This window comes from Amia ocellicauda, chromosome 14, assembly GCF_036373705.1.
Source record: "Amia ocellicauda isolate fAmiCal2 chromosome 14, fAmiCal2.hap1, whole genome shotgun sequence".
Lineage (NCBI taxonomy): Eukaryota > Metazoa > Chordata > Actinopteri > Amiiformes > Amiidae > Amia > Amia ocellicauda.
The window spans coordinates 529,816-538,751 of NC_089863.1; positions in this window are offsets into that span (position 1 = coordinate 529,816).

Consider the following 8,936-nt stretch of genomic DNA (forward strand, 5'->3'; position numbering starts at 1 on the left):
ATTTCAGAGACAGGTTTCAAATCATGTTTTTGTTCTGACCCAGGTCACAAGGATCAACCCCCAGCTGATGCCTACATCATACACATTCCTGGTCTCCTCCGAATAGCTTTCCTGCTGGGGACAGGTGTTTGAGCTTATAGGTGCAGTGAGTGCAAAGCATGTATAACCATAGATCCAAATCTAACAGTCTGATTACAAATTACACTAAGTCATATCAGTGTAACACCTCAGTCCCTATCCGCGGTGTCAACAGCCTCCCAGTGGGGCCTGTCTGAAGGTATACACCGATAAGTATCATTGTGCTCAAGCCCTTTAGAGGCCAGACATCAGCCTCGATAGTGAGAGCTTCAGGATTTACACACCCATCACAGGGGCACACAGTATGATTTATGAGCATTCATTCTACCACAGCATTGCACAGAGCACATAGAACCATCATTCCAACCTATATCAACATGCTTGTGCTCCTGCGTGGCCAAGTGAGCGATGTCCTGGGGAGTGAAGACAGAGACTGATAAAGGAGAGAGAATTTGACTGTGGCCTCTGTGCCAGTGTGTCAGTGAGTCTCTGTCTGCAGAGCCATGTGTTTCTGCATCTGTGAGTAGGGTACAGTATCATTTTGTATACATATGTTCAATATGTGTCTCATATATACAGCTCTGGAAAAAATGAAGAGACCACTTAACGTTGATTTCTGAACTTGGAGTGGTCTCTTCATTTTTTCCAGAGCTGTATATATATATATATAGAGAGAGAGTGCTGTCTAACACATCTGTCCAGAATCTGACAATTACCCCGGATAAATCACAATAATGAACAATAACACAGATGCAAAGGGAGGACGAACACACGGGTGCCAAATCAAAGAAATAAACAAAACCCCAACCTATTTAAGCCCAACAGCAACCCACCTAGTCTAGCCCAAAAATACACACTGCGGCTCCCTGCGATGGACTAGCCTGGTGTGTTACAACAAAACCCAATCCTACGTGATGAATATGTAAGCCCTGGGGCGTCTTACTTACCTACCTACCTACCTCGCCCTCCCCAGGCTGAATACAGGGATGGGTGACAGTACGATTGACACAGATAAGATACACCAACAATACACACGAACCCCGCAGGTATAACAATAGCAGACGCACACAGCTTGGGACAGCACAGACAACACATTCAGAATGATGAGTCTCCTGTGGAACGAAACGGGAGGGTTCAAGTAGTCAGCCAGCCTCTTCTGTTTGGACGACCTGGGACAGCACGGGAAACAAACGGACCAATGACGAGTGACGAGGGAGAGAGAGGGGAAAACACAGCGCCAACAAGAAAACGACACCGCACAGCCTGCACAAGTGTGGGGTCGTAACAGGCACATACTGTGATGTCTCTTACGCAGCCAGACACAGCGCCAATGCATTGTGAAATTGTAACTACAGTAATGTGACCAATGTGAGAGATGTGGCAGAAGGAATAGGGGTGTTTACCTTGAGAAGACAATTACATTTGAGCAGTTATGAATGTATGGTGGGAAAGTGCCACACAGGATCAATTGCTTGGAGCAGAAAGACATTTAACAGTGTTTGAAAAGATAGTGAAACCCCTGCTGAATAGAGGAATGCATCAGACTGCAGTACAGTGTGCCGTGACAAAACACATTCACTTGTTTTGGTATAAATACACACAAACATGACAGACGACGGTGACCATCCTGGATTTAAATGAAATGTCCCGATGTCTTGACAATTCTCTAAAAAATGTCATTTACAAGTTGCCACTGAGAGAGACCGGAGAGTACAGGTGAGAGGCAGCCATATTGTTGTTTGACTAGTTTCAGACCAGTCTTAGTATTGCTCATTTTGTTTTAAGTTTGCCTAAATTGAAGTTAGCATTGTCTGTAGTTTGCCTAAATTGAAGTCAATTCAGTTCAGCTGCTGAGTTGGTGAAAGTAAATGGGTTGGAGAAGGGAGATTTTGTCTAGGACTAGCAGGAATTCTGTTGCAGGAGGAGCCAGGTGGGGCCAGTTAGGTGTGAATTGGGGGCAGGTAGACAAAAGCTACTTAAAGCAGCTGTTGAGAAAGAGTTGCGCTGTTTCTCGCTGACAAAAGTTGAATAGGCAGCAGGAACCAAGAGACGTTACTTTTTTTTTTTTAATATACAGTGAGGGAAAAAAGTATTTGATCCCCTGCTGATTTTGTATGTTTGCCCACTGACAAAGAAATGATCAGTCTATAATTTTAACGGTAGATGTATTTTAACAGTGAGAGACAGAATAACAACAAAAAAATCCAGAAAAACGCATTTCAAAAAAGTTATAAATTGATTTGTATGTTAATGAGGGAAATAAGTATTTGATCCCCTATCAATCAGCAAGATTTCTGGCTCCCAGGTGTCTTTTATACAGGTAACGAGCTGAGATTAAGAGCACTCTCTTAAAAGGAGAGCTCCTAATCTCAGCTCGTTACCTGTATAAAAAACACCTGTCCACAGAAGCAATCAATCAATCAGATTCCAAACTCTCCACCATGGCCAAGACCAAAGAGCTGTCCAAGGATGTCAGGGACAAGATTGTAGACCTACACAAGGCTGGAATGGGCTACAAGACCATCGCCAAGCAGCTTGGTGAGAAGGTGACAACAGTTGGTGCGATTATTCGCAAATGGAAGAAACACAAAATAACTGTCAGTCTCCCTCAGTCTGGGGCTCCATGCAAGATCTCACCTCGTGGAGTTTCAATGATCATGAAAACGGTGAGGAATCAGCCCAGAACTACACGGGAGGATCTTGTTAATGATCTCAAGGCAGCTGGGACCATAGTCACCAAGAAAACAATTGGTAACGCACTACGTCATGAAGGACTGAAATCCTGCAGCGCCCGCAAGGTCCCCCTGCTCAAGAAAGCACATGTACAGGCCCGTCTGAGGTTTGCCAACATCTGAATGATTCAGAGGAGAACTGGGTGAAAGTGTTGTGGTCAGATGAAACCAAAATCAAGCTCTTTGGCATCAACTCAACTCGCCATGTTTGGAGGAGGAGGAATGACCCCTAGAACACCATCCCCACCGTCAAACATGGAGGTGGAAACATTATACTTTGGGGGTGTTTTTCTGCTAAGGGGACAGGACAACTGCACTGCATCAAAGGGACGATGGACGGGGCCATGTACTGTCAAATCTTGGGTGAGAACCTCCTTTCCTCAGCCAGGGCATTGAAAATGGGTCGTGGATGGGTATTCCAGCATGACAATGACCCAAAACACACAGCCAAGGCAACAAAGGAGTGGCTCAAGAAGAAGCAGATTAAGGTCCTGGAGTGGCCTAGCCAGTCTCCAGACCTTAATCCCATAGAAAATCTGTGGAGGGAGCTGAAGGTTCGAGTTGCCAAACGTCAACCTCGAAACCTTAATGACTTGGAGAGGATCTGCAAAGAGGAGTGGGACAAAATCCCTCCTGAGATGTGTGCAAACCTGGTGGCCAACTACAAGAAACGTCTGACCTCTGTGATTGCCAACAAGGGTTTTGCCACCAAGTACTAAATCGAAGGGGTCAAATACTTATTTCACTCATTAACATGCAAATCAATTTATAACTTTTTTGAAATGCGTTTTTCTGGATTTTTTTGCTGTTATTCTGTCTCTCACTGTTAAAATACACCTACCATTAAAATTATAGACTGATCATTTCTTTGTCAGTGGGCAAACGTACAAAATCAGCAGGGGATCAAATACTTTTTTCCCCCACTGTATATATATATATATATATACATTTAGAAGCATGTGGCCACTACAGTGTCAGGTTTGCAGAATGATTGCCTTCCTGGATTAACTCATCTAAGAAGGCTTCATTTGTGAACGTTGTCGTCAGGTTGAAATCCTAGAGATCAAGGTTCGTGATCTTGAGGCTCAGCTTGTCGATCTGCGCTGTATTAGGGATATATAAGAATTGATTAATCAGCCCATGAGAGAGATGGTGTGCAGCCAAAACCTAGGAGAGTTGAAACCTTAGAGCAGGACAGTGTAGAGAACTGCTGGGTTACAGTAGGTCGTAACCGCAGAACAGGGCGTGCACAACCCCTAGAGACACCCCAAGAGCTTGAATTGCCCAACAGGTTCCAACTGCTGGACACCGAGTTGGACAGTGACAGCTCAGAGAGTGATGGGGGCAGTTGAGCACCAGAGCACCATGGTGCCCACTCCCCCCCAGACGAAGGAGGTAGTTATAGTAGGAGACTCAATTCTTAGAGGTGTAGATCACACAGTGTGTTCTAGTGACAAGGAGACCCGCATGGTATCTTGCCTGCCTGGTGCTCAGGTTGCAGATCTCCCTAAACTAGTAGACGAGCTACTGGCCAAAGCCGGGGGGAATCCACTGGTCATGGTCCACATTGGAACCAATGACATAGGAAAAGGTAGGACAGAGGTTCTGCAAGACAAATTTAAAGAGTTAGGAACAAAACTAAAGAGCAGAACCTCCTCGGTAGTTTTCTCAGAAATACTTCCGGTACCACGTGCCAGGCCAGGGAGACAGGCAGAGATTAGAAAGTTTAACATGTGGTTGAAATCTTGGTGTAGGGAAGAGGGGTTTAGGTTTATGGAGCATTGGTCTTCTGGGATAGATGGGACCTGTACAAACCGGACGGTCTACATCTAAACAGAAGGGGGGCTAATGCATTGGGAGAGCATATGTGCAGAGAAATTGAGAATCATTTAAACTACGGACCTACGGAAGCCGAGAAGTGCAAAAGCAAAACAAACTCATTAACAGGACGTTGCAGCAACCGGAGAAGAGAAAAGGCTGGTAACATTTGAAACACGTCAGCAGGCGGCGATGCTGCAACCAGGAGAGAGAGAGAGGGGGCGGTAACTTTGAAGAAACGTCAGCAACCAGTGAAGAGAAAGGGGTGGAAACATCTGAAACATGACAGTGGCAATGAAAACAACAGCGACATTTAGAAAACGTGTGGCGGAAATAGGGTCCTGTGGCAGAAATAGGATTGTGTGGCGGCAAAGACATTTTCAAAGAGCTCGTCTAGTTTCCCATTTCTGCCATTTTGATACATCGCTCTCGGTGTTTGTGGACAATCTCTGCTATTGGGGCGTCTACCCAAGTGTGGCCAGGGGGAAATGTAGTACAACTGGGTTTTCTTTATGTGGATTACACCCCAATAGACTACGCCACTCTTAATTTATATAGAGGTAAGGGACCTCTAAATCATGACCAATAATATGGGTTCCCTCACACAAGTCCCTTCAATCAAATGAAAGAATACAGTTTTGATTTTACAAACCAGTTTTTATTAAAAGACAGAAGAATACAAAATGACTATTTTTATTTCTTGGCAGACGCCCTTATCCAGGGCGACTTACAACATAAGTGCAAATATAATATATATATATATGTCGGAAGAGATGCGTCTTGAGTAAGCGACGGAATGAGGTCAAGGACTCTGCTGTTTTGACTTCGGTGGGCAGGTCGTTCCACCACTTAGGGGCCAGGGATTTTTAGCGGAAGAAGGAGAGAGTGTGGTGGATTCCAAGGGGATCGAGATTGGGAGGTCAGCAGAGGATGAGGAAGAGTGGGGGAAAAAGAGGAGATCTGATTTGGAGAGGTTGAGCTTGAGGTGGTGCGAGTGCATCCAGGCGGAAATGGCAGACAAACAGGAAGAGATGTGTGAGGGGATAAGGGGGTCAGAAGAGGGAAAAGACAGGAAGATCTGGGCATCATCAGCGTAGAAGTGGTAGGAGAAGCCATGGGAAGCGATGAGGGGGCCCAGGGAGCGAGTGTAGAGAGAGAACAGGAGCGGCCCAGGACAGAGCCTTGGGGAACACCTGTGAGGAGAGGTTGGGGGGTGGATGAGGAACCTCGCCATGTCACTTGGTAGGACCGTAGGTAGGAGGGGAAGCAGGTGAGAGCAGTCCCAGAGATCCCAAGGTCAGCGAGGCTGGAGAGGAGGATGGAGTGATCGACGGTGTCAAATGCTGCAGAGAGGTCAAGGAGGATGAGGACAGAGGAGAGGGAGGCCGCCCGAGCACAGCTGAGGGAGTCAGGGAGAGCCGTCTCAGTGGAGTGAGCTGTGCGGAAGCCGGATTGCAGAGGATCAAGGAGTGAGTGTTGGGACAGAAAGTCCGAGAGCGGACGGTGGACCGCCCGCTCGAGAGTCTTGGAGAGGAAGGGAAGTAGGGAGACAGGGAGGTAGTTCTGAGGAGAGGTGGCATCAAGGGTTGGTTTCTGGAGCAGTGGGATGACAGCAGCTTGTTTAAATGCAGAGGGGAAACAGCCAGAGAGGAGGGAGGAGTTGAGGAGGGAGGAGATGAAGGGGAGAAGATCAGGAGCGGTTGCTTGGAAGAGACGAGAAGGGAGAGCGTCCAGGTCGCATGTTGTGGGTTTGTTACGTAGGAGGAGAGCAGAAACTTCAGCATCTGAGAGAGGTGAGAATGAAGAAAATGAAGCTAGGTCAGTGGGAGGTTTCGGTGTGATGGGAGATGAGGGTGGAGTATTGAAGAGCCTGCGGATGTCTGTAATCTTGGAGGAGAAGGAGGCGAAATCATCAGCAGTGAGACATGAGGGAGGAGGAGGGGGGGCAAGGAGGGAGGAGAAGTTGGAGAAGAGTTTGCGAGGGTTGTTAATAGTGGATTCGAAGAGAGATTGGAAGTAAGATTTCTTGGCTTGGCTGAGAGGATGAGAATGTGGACAGTAGGGAGCGGTAGAGTTCGAGGGCGGCTGGGAGTTTGGTCCTTTTCCACTTTTGTTCGGCGGCACGCAGACTAGTTCGGGTTGCACGGAGAACAGCAGAGCCAAGGCTGAGGAGGGGAGGGACGGGCAGGACGAGACGTGAGAGGACAGAGAGAGTCAAGGGAGGAGGTGAGGGAGGAGAACAAAGAGGAGGTAGCACAGTTGACAGATTTGAAAAACAATCAATGGAAGGCAAGAGAGTGAGGGTAGTGGAGGCAAGGGTGGAGGGGGAGACAGAGCGGAGATTACGGCGGAAGGTGACAGAGGGAGTGGGTGAAGAGGGGAGGGAGGGAAGGGAAAGGGAGAAGTAAATGAAGTGGTGGTCCGAGATGTCCATGGGTGTCATGGAGAGTGTTGAAGGGGAGCAGCCTCTTGAGAAGATGAGGTCTAGCTGGCGGTTAGCCGTGTGAGTGGGGGGAGAGGGAGATGTTGAAGGAGTGAAGGAGATGAAGAAATCCAGCACAGTGGGAAGGGATGGAGAGGTGGATGTTGAAGTCTCCCAGGAGGATGGTAGGTGAGGACAGCAAGGGGAGAGAGGAGAGAAGAAAGTCGAGTTCGTCCAGGAAGGAGGTGAGTGGACCAGGTGGACGGTAGAGAACTAGAAGGAAGAGGTGAGAGGGAGAGGTGATTTCCACTGCATGGAATTCAAAGCTGTGGGTTGAGATAGAGGAGAGAGAGGGGGGGACAGAGAAGAGGAGAGAAGGGGAGAGCAGGAGCCCTGTTCCTCCTCCCTGCCCAGTAAGACGAGGGGAGTGGGACAGGACAAAGAGAGAGGATAAGGCAGCAGGGGTGGTAGAGTTGTCTGGGGAGATCCATGTCTCGGTGAGAGCGAGGAAATCCAGAGACTGGTGGGAGGCGAAGGCGGAGATGAAGTCGGCCTAGTTGGAAGCTGAGTGGCAGTTCCACAGACCTCCAGAGAGTGGAGTAGAGGAGAGGGAGTAGGGGGGGAGAGGCAGAGAGATGAGGTTAGAGGGATTAGGTAAACAATGGCACACAGCTGTACGCCGAGAGGAAGGAGAGAGTAGGACGGGAATCGGAGAGATCGTCATGGTTGCCTGTTGTTGCTGTGTAGCGTCTCCTCGCAGTCTTCTCCTCGCTGGAGTCCCCGTAGCTAGAGTCCCTGCCCTTTGTAATTGGGGCCCTTCAGACAGGGGGGAATGAGGCTGCTGGCGCTGACGGGTGGGGGGCTGTTAAATATGTCACCTGTAACTAATTAGGACAGTGAACACCTGTGTTGCGTTGAATGACACAAGGCTGGCCAGGATGGCCCTCCCTCCCACGCAGGACTGCTAATAGCACAATTACTGGCCGCTTAATATCTGAATACAGACAAAGACAGTGCCAGATACACGCAGTTACACTGAACAATAGCTCGTAGTAATGTTAAACAAATGCTAAATAATCACAGCCTACACTGTAATGCTTCTGATTGCAGACAGGGCGTGTCGAGTGCGCTGGGTTACTGGCTAAATTCAACAAACTAACAAACACTCGCTGCTGACCATAGGTCAAAGTGGTTTCCTAAATAAGTTAGGAGTACTAGTTCACGTTCACCAATATCAGAATGAATCAAACAGATCTAAACTGCACTAGTTTTAACTGCAACTGATGTTTAAGAACCTGACCATAAGTTAGAGGCTAAAACTAAAACCAGAGACAACTACCCCACAGTGCAGTGCAGACTGCGAACAAGTAGTATACAAAAAATAAATGAAAGTGAAGAACAAAATAAATCAAAGCAAACCACACCAAGTGCAATAGTCAACTAAAACAATTAAAGTGAAATCAATTCAAACCCCCGTATTATATCAAAACAGTGACCAAATTATAAGTCTGCACAGTCCATGCAGAATGCGGGGAGGCTGTACTCTAATTATAGTTAAATAGTGCAAAAGGCACAGTTTTATATCAACAAATAGCCTCCACTCTTAATACCGACTGAACACAATAAATGCAGACAGAGGATCAGTATATTGCACTAAAAAGCACGATGATAATACAAAAATAAACCGCACTATAAAAACTTAAACTATCAGTAAACTTGAAAATCAGTTGAAAACTAACATAAATGTGCTGTTAATCACACATTTTGTTTGATAAATTAAGAATAATTCAAATAATAATAGTACACTTCCTACCCATTTCAGGCCCAATCATTATACTTATTATCATTATCTTTTGATCCTTTTTAACATTTTCTCTCTCTTTTTC